Here is a 16,570-nt window from a genome sequence, read left to right on the forward strand (position 1 = left end):
AGATTGACCATTGCTGAGACTAATTATGAGAGGAGAAAGCAGATTCTAAGCACTCCCCATTACGCATCCGGTCCGTCTAAATTCCCCTTAGCACAGAATGGTTCCATCATTTTCATCTTTGTAGTCTGTTTAAAATACCTATACCAAGTCTAGTGTTCGGACACAGGCCCTTTGAAACCATTTGTCGATCCTGAATTGCTGGTCTGAAGGTTGATAATCAGGCCACACATAGCTTGTATAGAAACTGACCAGCCCGATCCTCTCATACCTGTCCAGTCTTTTGCAGCATTGCCGAAGAACTAGGAAAAGCGATGTCAGGTCAAAGGATCTCTTACACAACCCAAGTGCTCTGAGCTGTGCCACTACTGGTTGCGGATCCGCCTCCTTTGTCCATTGTACGCACAGGACATCTTGCTTTCCGACCGAGGTGTGGATATCTGACACTGAATCTGGTTTGAATTCAACTGTTTCTCCAAGATGCGAATGGCGGATTTCGAAAACGAATTTTCTCCGCCCAGTACGAGCAGGCGACTCCGTCTTCCCGCGCCGCCTACTCAGCAGCTCCGCTGTCAGGGCGGGCGCGCGAATGGCAAGCACTCCATTCGAGAGCGCGCCCGTGGGATCGAGTCCGGCCAGCGCATATTGTACGTTGAGAACCTCGGCGACCATATCAGGCTCGGGCAGAGTCAGCCTTCCTCTTGCTGAATTGCTGACGAGACTCTGATGGAAGTACACATGCGCATTGACTGACGCCCAAGACCATGTCGGAGCCACATACGTCTCGTGCCGGGTGTGTACACTTTGCTCCCTTGGTGCCAGGTGCCACGTCACGTGCTGTGGGAGACATTTCCTCCACATCCCCGCGAAACACTCTCCTGCATTGGCCTGCTGCAGTCGCTTTATAAGGCCTGATACCGCTGGAAGACGATCTGACTTCTTGCTCATCGACTTGGATGTATGTATTTCAACGAGCCTCTCCCACATGTTTTTGATTTGCTCCGGCTTTCCACTGGTCGCCTATCGGATGGCTTGCTCAAGGGCCAGTTTCAGCGACCTGGCAGATGGTCGTGTTGGATCCGACCCCGTCTCCCACGTTGATGCATCGCATCCCACCAGCCCACACTGACAACAGGATTCAGAGCTGCATTCCCAGACGAGCTCCGAGGCAGTGAAATGCAAGATCCGCGTAGACATCAGTCTCTCTTGAAGGACCCATGCCCTACCGCTGAGAGGGTACTCGACTGACTGCACGGGAATCCCGTTGGATGTGAACTCGTAATGACTGAGCAACTCCCGCACGTACACACCGGTCGAGTGTTCCAATGTTTCAAGCCTCCCAAGGAAATTTGGAGGTTTCTGCGCCTGGGCTGGCTGAATTTTGCCCATGTTTCTGTTTTTGTTGATCTCGCTGGTCTTCATGGTATTGGGGTTTTCGCGGGAGCATTTGCTGGGGTGCGAGTCCGGCGGGGCATGGCCTGGCAAGTATCGCATGAACGAGAACTGCTCGCCGAGGAACCGAAGACGGAGCGTGCCTGTCCTCCTGATTCCCAGTGTTCCCAGACATCTGCCATTTCGTCATCATCAAACCAGCGAACGCCTTCCGATTTCCGACCAGCGTCATTTGAATCCTTTTGAGGCAGATGTTCAGCGGGGCTGTCATTCGGTGTTCTATATTCCACGGCGATCTCCCAAGAGTTGGAGCCGGAGAGCTTTGGTGTAGTTCTGAAGCAGCCACCCCTGGAGTCCTGAGATGCACTGGCAGCAACAGTCAATGCGGCTTTCGCATAGATACCGGCCATTTGAGCTGATTCACGCTGCCGGTCAGCCTCGTCATCTTGGATGATACAAAGAGGATCAATCCAGAGGTATCTAAATCCTAGGCGACGGAGTATCGAGGTTGCTTCTTGAAACGTCTTGGGAACTTGCGAGAGCGGGATTGCTTTCTTCCGTTGTTCGATCGTCGCTAAGGTTGTACGAATCAAGGGAGAAGTTCCCCAGCAATGGCTAAGTGTGACATATTGTCCAGATTTTCCGTGCGTGTCGACAAGCCTAAGGTCTTGCTCCTATTGTTTCATGTCAGTTCAAAAATACGTAACAAAGTTGCACTGGATTGTTGAGTGAATCTTAACTGGAGAATCTCCTGTGTCGAGAACTCTGGTCGGCAGGACTGGATCGCCTTCCCTTGGACAGTGTAGTGTGTATGAGACCTGCACCTTTGCATCCATTTCTGAATTTGATGAAAAGTTATGCCGGACTCTGTACTGACTGAACGGGCAGCGGTCAAGACGGGAAACGCCAGGCACCGGCGTGGTTCATCTGCAGTGTTATAAATATAATTCAAGTTGTGAGGCTGTGCGGAAGAGGACGCGTAGATATTTCTTACCTGAATTCTTGGTGGTAGTATAGAAGCTCAGATCTGTCATCCAGGCCATCCAATCGCGAGTTACCAGACCAACATGGCCATTGTGAGCAACTCTCACTTGCGCTATGTCCTTGAGCTCGTGGCAGCTCCGGTCTGTCATGATACCAGTGTAGAGTGTGGCGCACAAGAGACAACCATTCGAGGCTGACTCCTCTAGTGCTGGGACGTTGATCGAGACGATCCGATATTCGCCGTCCAATGACGCCTTTGCTATCGCTGTGCCTTCTTTTCCGAATAGGAGTAATGAAGGGCCCTATTTAAAGGATGTTGCAACCAACGACCACCGGTGGACCGGCCCATAGCACATCAGCTTGTTCCCTCTCTGCAATTCGATCACCACTTGTCACAATTCTGACGACACCAACAATATCGTGTGAGCTTTGTTGGATTTTTCATTTGTAAATGCGAGAGCATTCAAGTCCTCGCAAACAAAAGAACAATGGCAGACAGTGATAGTCTACGTCGCGTACGTATTAGGCCGACGTGTTGCATTTTTGCGCGACACGTACTGGAACACATCGAGCTGGTGCAACTTCACTTCTAGTGCAAAGAGATAATTGCGCTTCTGGGCCCGGAAAAGGTGTCTCCCCCCGGGAGTCCCGCCTACAACGCGCGCCAGTCGTCTTATGTCGCCTTACAGGCGTCCTCGGTCCAGCCACTGTGTTTTTTCACGCCACATACGGCCGGCGATGTATCGACCCTCGATCGGTCGCTAGCAGCTGATGCCACCCAATGCAGTTTCGCAATTCGTTCCGGGGGTCATTTGTGGTGTCTCGGTGTTATCTAATTCCCCGGGCGGAGTGACGGTCGACCTGGCGAGCCTCAACTCGATCAATGTAAACGTCCAAGACTCGGTCGTGTCTGTCGGTCCGGCCGCAACATGGGACGCTGTCTTCGCCAAGCTCGACCCTCTGGGGCTCAGTGTTGCTGACTGACCGCGTGTTAGGTATCAACACCACCAACTTGTGGGCCTTGACAAGGGCCTTCTAACTCTGCTGTTTCAGCGTCAATATCCTGGTGCTACTTTGAAATTTAGCTGTTGGTTGTCTAGCCCCATTTTCATTCCATACCGGTTGGCCCGCGAACGTTGGTCCCGGGGGGACATGGCAACACGGACGGTTCCACTGCTTTCTGATGCAGGTAATTATTGGACGCGATTTTCGTGCAGGATCCGTGGGATGTCGCCAACCGAAGCCAGTGTGGCAAAGGATGACTTGACGACGAGGAACAGACTCCTAGCGCCGAGTTACGAGCTCCGGGGCACCTGGGTGACCTCAAGTTGGGACCTTGGCCTGCTTCGGCATTATCCTGCATACTTTCAATGCAATTCGGACCTGTACACTTCATTCAAACACAAAATGACAGCCGTAGATGGCACGATTCTCCTGACGGGTGCAAATGGCGGCCTCGGCACCGCCATTGTCGACACCATCGTATCGTCTCAAGACCGGAGCTGTCTGGCTGCCACGGCATCTACACTATTAGTAGGTCTCTCATACGTATGATAATCATATGGGAAGTAATCATGTATTAGTATTGTTCTATCTAAGTTTTAAAAGGCTATATGCCCCTAAGGGGATAATTAAAATAGCCTTTTAAGTATAAGGGTTATACTTATTAATATTTATAATTTTTCTCTTTTTTTAATAAATATATATAATCCTTATTATAATTAATTTAAAATTATAATTTATTATATATTATATATATATAACCTTTATTATAAAAAAAGCATTATTAAAAAGGCTTAAAATTATAATTTATAAGTTTTAAAGTAAGTTTTAATAATCTTTATTATTATATTATTTTTTAAACTTATAACCTTTATTATTATATTATTCCTTAAATATTATACTTATTATTCTTAATACTTAACTTTTAAAATTGCTTTTTTATAAAGATTATTAACTTTTATATAAAGGCCTTAATTTTAAATTTCTTCTTTATAAGAAAAGTTAATATTTATAAAGTTAATGCTAAACTTTTTAGCTTATATTTATTTTTTATTATATACCTTAATAATATAAATATTATTATCTTTATTTTTATTTTTATTATTAAAATATACTTAATATTACTTTAAATTAATTTCCTTTAATTACTTTTTATCTTTTTAAAACTAAGTATTATAAGCAGCCTAATTATTTATTAGCTTTTTTTCTTATTTTCTATTATTTTTTTTAATTTCTTTAATAATTATCTTTTACTTAAATTACTTAAATAATAATGCATATTTCTTAATAAATCTTTTTATATATAAGCCTTATATATATTTATTAATAATTTAATATAAAAAGTTTTAAACTTAAGTTAGCATAATAATTTAATCCTTTAATAGCTAAATCTTTTTAATTTAATATATATAAAAAATACTTAAAATTAAAATTCCTATTAAGTTATTTATTATAAAGATTGCAATAATTTAATATTTAAAATAATAATTACTTTAATAATTCTTATTATTAAAAATGCTATATAATCTTATATTAAGAATTTTAATGCTCTTAATATAAATATATAGCTTTTTAACTATATTATTAAAAAATATTTACTTATTTTAATATTAAAAGTTATTAATAATTTAAATAATAGCTATTATAATAACGTTATTTAAGAAAAGTATTTTAACTTAAGCTATAATTATAACCTTTAACTTATTAATTTTAATAATTCCATAAAAGTTAACCTTAATAAGCAGCTTATTCTTTTTAATGCTTAATATAAAAGTAAAGTTAAAGGCAATCTTTACAATCTTTATTAAAATCTTATTAGCTTAATTTTAATTATCTTTATTATTAATAATAATTAAATTGCCATTAATATTAAGCAAATAAGAATTATTATTATTAACATCCTTATTAATATTTATTAAATAAGCATTATTAATAATAACCTTATTATAAGAATTAATAAGATTAATAAGCTTATTTTTATCCTTATTAATATTTATTAAATAAGCATTATTAATAATAACCTTATTATAAGAATTAATAAGATTAATAAGCTTATTTTTATCCTTATTAATTAAGGCAATTTTAACTCTTCTTATAATCTTAGTAATAATTTTAATCTTTATCTTATTATTTATTAAAATTATAATTATAATATTTATTTTATTAATTAAGGTTATAATTATAATATTTATCTTATTAATTAAGGTTATAATTATAATATTTATAAGGAAATCTTAATTTTATTTAAGGGTTATAATAAAGCTACCTTTAATATTAATTATATTAATAATAATTATAATAATAATTATACTAAGTATATCCTTAGCATAAATAATAAATATAATATTTATTAAATAATTTTACTTGCTATTATTATCCTTATAAGGCATATTAATAAAAGTATTAAATAACTTTTATAAATTATTATTAATATTTTTTATTATAATAAAAAGAAAAAGATTTTATAAAAATTTAATAATTAAAATAAATATTTATAATATAAAACTTTGCAATTATTATATAATAATTATTAATTTATTCTTTAATTATAAAAAAAGTTAATAAGTTATAAATAAATTTAATAAAAGTTAATTTTAATATTATTATTAATAAATAATAGCAAAAAGCAATAATAATAATAAGATTAACTTTAAAATAATAATTATTAATAATATTAATAATTATAAAGTTATCTTTATATATTATAAAATATTAAAAAGATTTTAATTAAAGTATAAAAGATTAAAGTTTATATTAAAGGTTTAAGTTTAAAAAGTATAAGATTTTATAATTAATAATAGTAAAGTTAAAAGGAAAAGATATTAGCAGCAAGTTGCTTTTTCTTTAATAAAAAGGGGCTACTTTAGGTTTTTTAATTAATTTATTTACTTATATATAAAGCTTATTATTATTAATAAGCTTTTATAATGCAATATTTAAAGTTAATTTTATTATTATATTAGTAAAGTTATTTTTCTTATTTATTTACTTTATTTTAATAATCTTTCTTATTTTATATAACTTTTATAATAATATAATATTAATTATAAGGCATTTTTTTCTTTATTATTTTTAGCTTTATAAGGTATTTATATAAATTATATAAATTTATATAAATAATTAAAGATATATTTAATAATAAAAGTTATTTTATAATTATTTTAATTATTATAGCTAAAGAAATTTTAATATTTACTTTATTTACTATATTATAAATTTTACTTATTAGCATGCTTTAAATAATATATTTATACTTTATTAATAATTAATAAAAAATATTATTTATTATTATAAATTCTTTAATTTCCTTATAAGTCTTATTTATAAAGATAATAATATATTTAAATTAAAATATTAAGTTTTAATTATTTATAAATAATTTATTTATAAATATAAAAAGTTTTGCTATTTTAAAATTTAAAGATATATATTTAATTCCTTATATAGCATTATTTATTTATTATAATAATTATATATTTAAGCTTTTATAATTTCCTACCTTTAAGTTTTATATTTATATAGCTATTAAAAGATTATATAAAGCTTTTAATTAATAAATTAAAGCTATATATACTTTATAAGCTTTTTATTTAAGGTATTTTTAAAAAGTATTTTTAATTATTATATTAATAATTATAAATTTATTAACCTATTCTTTTTAATAAATAGTAATTAAATTAATAATATTTATAATTATATAAGCTTTATTATAATTTATTAAGTTTTTAAGCATTAGCTCTTATTTTAATTTTCCTTATAATTTTATAACTTTTATTTTAATCTTTTCTTTATCTTAAAATTTTAATATAAATAAAATTAATATATTATTTATTTATATATTTATTATTTTAAAAAGTTATATAGGCTTTATAATTATTAAGCAAGAATTATATATAAAGCAATTTATTTTAAGCTTTTATTAATAATATCTTTAATATATATTAAATTAATAAATATTAAATTTTATTATATTATATAAGAGTTAAATAATATAAATAATTATGCTTAAAAATATTTATTTTTTAATTTCTTTAATAGCTTTATAAAAATTATCTTATATAATTTTAACTTTACTTAAAAGTAGGCTTAAATAATATTTTAAAGTATAAAAATTATACCTTTTTTTTAAATTAATAAAAAGGTAAATATAAAGATTATTTATTAACTTATTTTTTAAATAATTAAGTTTTGCATTAAAATTAATTTCTTTTTATTATTATTATAACCTTAAATAATAAATTAAAATTTCTTATATAATTTTATAATTTTACCTTTTATTTCTTATATTATATAAAACTTAAAAAGATAATATTTATTATATTATTTTATTAATTATTTCTTAATTTAAAAAATACCTTTAATAATAAAATTATTAATTTCTATCTTATTAAATTCTTTAAATAATAAGCTTAATATTATAATAACTTTATCTTATTTTAATTTAATTACTAAATTATAATTTTCATTTTCTTTCTTTAAGATATATAATATAATAATGCAATCTTTTATTTTTAATAATAATAATTATATAATTAATTATATTTAAAGTTTTATAACTAAGTTTTTTATTTATAAAGATTATATTTCCTTATTATTATTTTAATAATATAATTAAATAATTATTAACTTAAATATTATAGCTTTATTTAATATATTTAAGATTATATTATAACTATTTATAATAATAACTTTATATAAACCTTTTTATTATTTTCTCTCTCTTTATATATAAACTTTATATTATAATAAGTATTTTATATTAAAGATAAGTTTAATCTTAATATTTAATGCATTTTATATTTACTATTTAATTATAATTTTTTATAATATTTTTATAACCTTTAAAATAGCTTTTACTTACTTTTATATTAATAATAATAATAATAACTTATATAATACTTATAAATAAATATTAAAAATTAAAAGCATAAGGATTAATTTATTTAATTTAATAATATTATTAATAGCTTTTATAGCTATTTATAAAATAGCATTATTATTTATATTATTATATAATTTAATATATAAAATTTTATATACTTATTTAAGGGCTTAATAATATTTTTTAACTTTCTTAATAAACTAATATACCTTTATAAGAACTTATTTATATTTAATTCTTATTATTTATGCCTTTAAATAAAATTTTAAAAATATAAGGTTTATTTTTATATTATATTTAATAATATTTAATAATTCTTAATATATATTAATTTAAATCATTTGCAGTATTTACTATATAGTTTTTATAAATATAAATTTTAAGAATTTCACTCTTTAAAAAGCAATAACTTAATTTATAATATAAAGAATTAAGCATTTACTTAAATATATTATATTAATTAACATTTTATAATTAAATTTATAATTATTATATAATATAAACTTAAAATGCCTAGGTATAAATTTATTTATTTAATAATAATAATATATCTTTTTAATCTTTATTATTGCTTATTTATTAATATTTAAATTACTAACCTTTTTAAGCATTTAATATAATTAATTTATTAATAGGTATTTATAGCAATAGTAAAGTTTCCTTATTTTTATTTTTAAAAGAAAATATATAGCATTAATAATTTAATTTAAGAAAAATTATAAATAACTTTATTTTCTAAGTATTAATATAATAATTATATTATTAAAGGAAATCATTTTATTTATAATATTATTATAATATACTTAAAGCTTATTTATATTTATTAAGCAAAGTAAAAATAAAGTTTATATTTAAATAATATAAAAGTTAATATAATTAATTAAGATAAAAACCTTTATTATATTAAGTAAATTAATAATTATCTTATTATTAAATTTAACTTTAACTTTTCTTATAATAATTATATTAATTTAATATTTTTAAACTTTTTTATTATAATACAAGGAATTGCTTATATTTAGCTATAAATATTAATAATACTTTTATATTTAGCAGAATTTTTTAAAAATAAATTTAATTATATTTATTCTTTAAGATAAATTAGCTAATTATAATAATTATCTTTATTTAAAAGATATTATTTTTAATAATTTAATGCATAAACGCTTTATTAACTAAGAAATTAATATTTATATAATAAACCTTCTTATTAAGTCTTACTTTTATTATATAAGTATTATCATTATAATTATTATCTTAATCTTATTTTTCTTTATATTTATAAAATTTATCTTTATTATTTATTTTATATTCTTTAAACTTATTTAAAAAAAGTATTAAAGTTATCCTTATAATCTTTATATTTATATTATATTAAGTAGCTTTTTTTTATTAAACATTGCTTATTAGCTAAATATTTAATTAATTAGCATTCCTTTTTTTTATAAATATAATATCTTTTCTTTTAAAGTTATCCTTTTTCTTTTCTTTTATAAGTATTATTACTTTAAGCTTTATAATTAATATTATAAAATCTTAGCTACTTAAAGCTTAAATAGCTTAAGTTTAATTAATTAAATTTTTAATTTCCTTAAAACGCTTAAAATTATAATTATTATCCTTTTCTTAGCTTTTAGCTATTATATTTATAATTAATATAATATTAATTTAAAACTTTATTTATAATATAAATTATAATTATATAGCTAAGGTACGTTTTTATTATAAATCTTAAATTTAAAAATAACTTTTTATATAATTAAGTTAATTTAAAAAAAGCTATTTTTAGCTTAAAAATTCCTTTATAAGCTTTAATTATTATTATTTTTAAATTTTTTTTTTAATATAATTTTAATTTAATGCTTATTAATAAAGTTATAGCTTATTAAGCATTAAATATAAAACCTTATATAAATCTTTATTTAAGTTTTATATTTTTATTTTTATAAATATTATTATTATTTAATTTATATAATAATATTAATAATTAAGGTTTATATTAAAATATATTTTAATTTTAAGATATATTATTATAAATATATTAATTTAATTTATAAAATAAAGATAATAAGCCTTAGCTTAATCTTTAAGCATTTAAGGAAAAACTATATAAAATTAATTTAGTTAAATTTTAATATAATAATAAATATTAAAAAATATCTTTATCTTATTATTTAATAAATTATATAAGTTCTTAATATATTTATAAAAATTATTAAAAAACTTTATAAATTATATTAATTTTATTAAATTTAAGTATTTATTAAGAATATATTATAAGAAAAGAGTTTTATATAAGTTATACTTTTTATTTAATAAAGGCATTTTTAAGGTAGTGTTGGCGGGTGCAGGGAATTATGTGAGAAATGGTATTGCATTAAATTCTGGTTAATTATAAAAAGCTAGCTTTTACGCTTATTTTAAATATTCTTTTAAGAAATTAACTCTTTTGTTTTCTTATATATTTAGTGCTTTAATTAAGCTTTTCTTATTTTTAAGAATTTTTAAAATATTTATCTTTTTCCTTTCTTTAATTCCTTTTTATTTTTATCTTCCTTTTTTATTATATTAAAGCTCCTTCTTAAGTTATTCTTAAGAAGGTTTAGCAAAACCTATTTTTTATTATTTAGGTAGCTTGTTTTTATTAATAATTTAACTTAAGCTAATTTTAATTTTATATATTTTTAATTAATAATAAGAAAAATAAAAAGTTAATTATAAGTTAATTATTTATTAATTTTATTTTTTCTTTTATTTTTATATTAAATATTGCTAAATTATTTTATATATTAGCTTAAAGCTTTAATTTAAGCTTGCATTTACTTTTAATTTATTATAAAAAAGAATTAAATATAATTAAACTTATAATAATATTATAAGTATTTTAAGATTATTTTTTAATTTTAAAATACCTTTTATACTTTTAATATTTTAATAAAATATTACCTTAATTATATATTAATATATTATTAAGCTTTAAATTTATTTTAAGTTTTTTATTAAAAATTATACTTAAAATATAATAATAATATAAACTTAAGATTAAAATAATAAATTTAAACTTTATAAATATTATTTAATATTAATTAAAAATGCTTTAAACTTTAATTAATATTTATTATTATTATTATAATTTTAAGCTTAAAGTAAAAGAGGTTATAATATAAAATTAAAATACTTACTTTACTTATTTATAAGTTTAATAAATAACATTATATTATATATTTTTATATTAATTAAATTATATAAAAAACTTAAATTTAAAGTATAACTTTATTTAAATTTTAATTAAACTTAAATTTAATTTATTAAGGATTTAATATAATATTAATAAATAAGGCATTAAATATAAATTTAAAGGGCTTTTTTTATTATAGCTTTATAATTTTTATTTTTTAATAAAATATTTTTTTATTAAGTTTATTTTATTTATTATATTTATTAATATCTTTATTTTTTAAACTTTAATTTAAGTATTTTATAATAATATTAAAAATAAATTCCTTAAAAGTAATTATTTTAATTAAAGATATTATTATTTTTAAGTTTTTTTATTTTATTATTATTTTAATAAGAATTATTATAATATATATATTATATTTTTAAGCTTAAAATCCTTTTAAACTTATTTTTATTTTAAAAATATCTTAAAATCTTAAAAATTATTTATTTTTTTTATTTAAAGTTAAAAAAGAAATTTTAAGAAATTTATTAAGAAAAAAGAAAAATTTAATTTTATTTATTATTAATTAAAGTATTAACTTTGCTTTAATTAAATTTTATAATTTATTGCTAATAATAAGTTAAGAACTTAAATTAATATTTTAAAAGTTTTACTTTTTATTAATATAATAATTTTATTATAAATAATTTTATTTATAATTTATAATTTAAATACTTTAAAGTTTAATAAAATTAATATTATTAAGATTTTAAATAGCCTTAAGATTATTATTTATTAATTCTTTTATTTAAATAATTAAATCTTAAAATTACTTAAGTAATATTATATTATTTTAAATTTAATAAAAGTAATTAAAAGCATTATTATTAAATAATTTATTTAAAAAAAATAAAAAAAAAAGCTTTTTATTTTTATAAATTTAATAATTAAACTTATTATATAAATTTAATTATAATTATTAAAGATATTATTTATAATAACCTTTATAATAATTTAAAAATATAAAAAGGAAAGATTATAAAATATAATTAAGAACTTAATAATATAAATAATATTTTTTTTATTATAACTTAGCCTTTTTATAAGGTGCTTTTATTATATTTAAAAAAGTAATTAATAAAAAAAAAGATTACTTATAAATTAATAAAGAATATTTTTTAATTAAACTTTAAATATATTTTATTAAAAGTTATTAATTAAGAATTTAAGTATTTTAAGTAAAATAAATATTTATTTATATAAAATAATTTTAATTAAAATTTATTTAATTTAAAAAGGCTAAATTTCCTTTAAAAAAGTTAAAATAATTTTAATTCTTTAAATTATTTTTAAAATAAAAACTTATAAGCTTAATAATTTTTATTTAAATTTAATTATATTAATATTATTAAAAAATATAATTAAGATTTATAAAATATAAATAAATTTATTAAAAGGTTTATAAAATTAAAATTTAACTTAATTAAGTTTAAAAATAAATTTAAATTATTTTAATAAAATATTAAAGTTTTTTTTTATAATAAATAATAAAATAATTTTAAAATAATTAAGCTAAGAGTTATAAATTTTATTTAATAGCCTTTAATAAAATTTAATTAAAGTAACCTTAATAATAATAAAATATAAGTTATAATTTTAATGCTTTTTTTAAAAAAAATAAGTTACTTAAAGTTTATTATAATTATATTTTTTAAAATTATAATATATATTAATATAATAAGCTTAAATAATTTTTTTTAAATAATTTATTAATAGCTTTTAAATTAAAGAAATTATTAATATTTCTTAGCTTATTTAAAAATACTTAAGCTAACCTTTTAAAGTATTTAAACCTTATTTATATTTAATTATATTATAATTAAAGTAATTATAATTTAAAAAGATATATTTATAATTAATTAAAGTTTTTATTTAAAAAAAAAAGGTTTAATTTATTTTATATAATTAAATATTATAAGCTTATTAAGATAAATTCTTTATTTAAAGAAAAGGCTTTATTAAAAGCCTTAAAAGTAATTTAAAAGCTTAATAATTAAAAAAAAGTTAACTTAATTTTAATATTTATAAATTTTATAAATTATATAATTTATATTAAGAAAAAGCTTAAAATTATAAATAATAATAAGCTTTCTTAAATAAATATTATTATAATTAAGAAAAAATATATAGCTAAGAATATTAAAAATTAAAATAAAGTTATAAAAATTATAAAAATTAATTATATTTAATATAAAGATTTTAAAAAGGTAAAAAATAATTAATTTTAAATTATTAATAATAAGTTATAATTAAGGAATAAAAAGAAAATAAAGAAAAGGAAAAACTTATTTATTAATTAAAATTAAACTTAAAAGAAAAATATTAAGTTTTTTATAATAAAAGTAAGCTTAATAAATATAATAAACTTAAAATTAAAGAAGTATATTTAATAACTTTTATTATTTAAAAAAAAGCAGCTTAAATAATTTTAATTATAATTATTAAAATAAGTATTATAAATATTTTAATGCTTAATAATATTAATTTAATTTTAATTAAATATTTATTAATAATATAATTTAAAATATATATTTTATTAAAGATACTTTTTAAGCTAATATATTTTAAGGATTATATTAAAGATTTATTTTTTAAAATTAGCATAATTATTTTTTTAAAAAATAATATTAAAATTAATATTTTAATTAATTTATTATAAATTATTTAATATTAAGTTAATTTTATTATTATATTTATTATAAATATAATTAATTAAGAATGTTTTAATTTAGCTTATTTAATAATTTATATAAAAATAAATAATTACTTTTTATAATTTATTTTTTTAAATATTAAAGTTAAAATAAATCTTTTATCTTTATTATATTATAAATATAATAAACTTTTATATACTTTATTTAATAATATAAACTTAATAATATATAATAAGAACTTTTTATTTTTAATTAAAGTTATAAAAAAGTAAATTTATATTAATTTAAATAAAATTAAAGCTATATTTTTTATTATTAATAATAAGGCTTTTAATACTTTATATTATATTCTTTTAAAAATACCCTTTTTTTTAAATATAAATTTAATATTTAAATAATTAAAAGAATATTTTTATGCTTATTTTATTCTTAATAATATTAAGGTAATATATAGTTTAAGATAAAAGAATTAAAAGCCTTTTAAAGTAGCTTTTTTTAAGAAAGTTTAAATTCCTTAAAAGTACTTATTAGCTTTTAAAAGTATTTTTTTATTTTTTTTAAGCTTTAATTAAAGCTTAATATTAATTAATATATTAATAATATTAATTTATTTTAATATTAAAATAAAAGAAAATAAAAAGGTTTTAAGCATTTTTTTAAATAAAGATATAAAAAGTTTAATTTTTATATTTATAAAAAACTTTTAAATTAAAGTTTAAAAAATTTATTAAATTAAAGAGAAAGGTTAATAAATATTAACTTATATTTATAATACTTATTTATAAAAAAGAATTATATATATTAAAAAATAAGTTAATAAGATTTCTTTTACTTTAATAATTATTAAATTAATTAATAAAACTTTTTAATTTTTAATTAAAACTTTTTATAAATAAGTAAGTATTAAAGTTTATTTTATAAATAATTATTCTTTTAATAATATTGTTTTTAAAGGCATAGTTAATTAAAAATTTATATATAAAGAAGGAATGAAATTAATTATAAATAAGAATTATAAAAATAAATATAATGCTTAAATTTAGCTTAAGTTTTCTTTAATTAATAAGGAATTAAGATTAATGCTTAATTAATTAAATGCTTTTTTATAAAAAAATTATAATTTCTTTTTAAAGTAAAAAAAAGAAATATTTATTTATTTACTTTTTAATTAAGAAAAATCTTTAATATAAAATTAATTTTATATTATTTAAATTAATATTAATATAATATTATTATAGTTTATTTAAATAATTTCTTATAAGGTATATTAAGTAAAAATGATTTAGCTTTTAAAAGCCTTAAAGAAAATAATTATTAAAATGCTTAGGAATTAATAAGTTAATAAAGTTATTAAGAAATTTTATATTATTTATAAAAATTAATAATTTCTTATAAAAAAGAAAAACTTTAATTATTAATTTATTAATAATATTTTAAAAGTTAATAAAGTTATAATTAAAAATATTTTTATTTTATTATTAATAAATAAGTTTATTAAAAAGTTTATAATATATAAAATATTATTTCTTTTTAACTTTTTTTTAAAATATAATTAAATTAAGCTAAATAAGAAAAGCTAAAATATTATAACCTTTTTTACTTTAATTAAATTATTTTAATAATATAACTTATTTATAAAAGCTATAAATTTTATTACTTAATTTATATAATATATAATTTAAATTTTTTATAATTTAATTTTTATAATATATAAATTTTTTCTTAATAATATTATAATTAAGGGTTTAAAGATAAATTATAAATATAAAAAAATATTTATTTTATTAAGAGTTTAAAAATATATAGCTAAGTATATTAAAAATCTTAATAATATTCTTTATAATTTTAAGTTAATTAAAAAAATAATTAATATTATTAAATTAAAATAATATAAATAATAAGTTAATATTATTAGCTATATTTATAAAATACTTAATTAATTTTTATTAAATAAAAAAATTATTAAAATTAATAAATAAAATATTTATAAGAATATAATTAAGTTTAAATCTTTTTTAAGCTTATTAAACTTTTATAAAGCATAAATATTTTTTTATAAGATTATTGCTAAGTTATTATTTAATCTTTTAAAGAAAGATATGCCTTATTAATAAACTTTAAATTATTAAAAAGCTATAAATACTTTTAAAGCTATAATTACTTTAAAGCTATACTTAATTAATATTAATTATTTTAATAATAAGATTATTTTTATAATAAATATAAATTTTAAGAAATAAAGTATATACTTTATATAAATTAAAAATAAATTATAATATTTAATTTAATATAAATATAATACTTAAATAAGGGTTAAAAAGCTATATAATATAATAAAATAAGAATATAAAGCTATTTTATATATAATTAAGTGCTTATACTTTTATATTTATAGCATTTACTTTATTTTAAAAATAAATTTTAATATTTTAATTT

This window comes from Diaporthe citri (assembly GCF_014595645.1).
Source record: "Diaporthe citri strain NFHF-8-4 chromosome Unknown scaffold_10, whole genome shotgun sequence".
NCBI classification, from domain to species: Eukaryota; Fungi; Ascomycota; class Sordariomycetes; order Diaporthales; family Diaporthaceae; genus Diaporthe; species Diaporthe citri.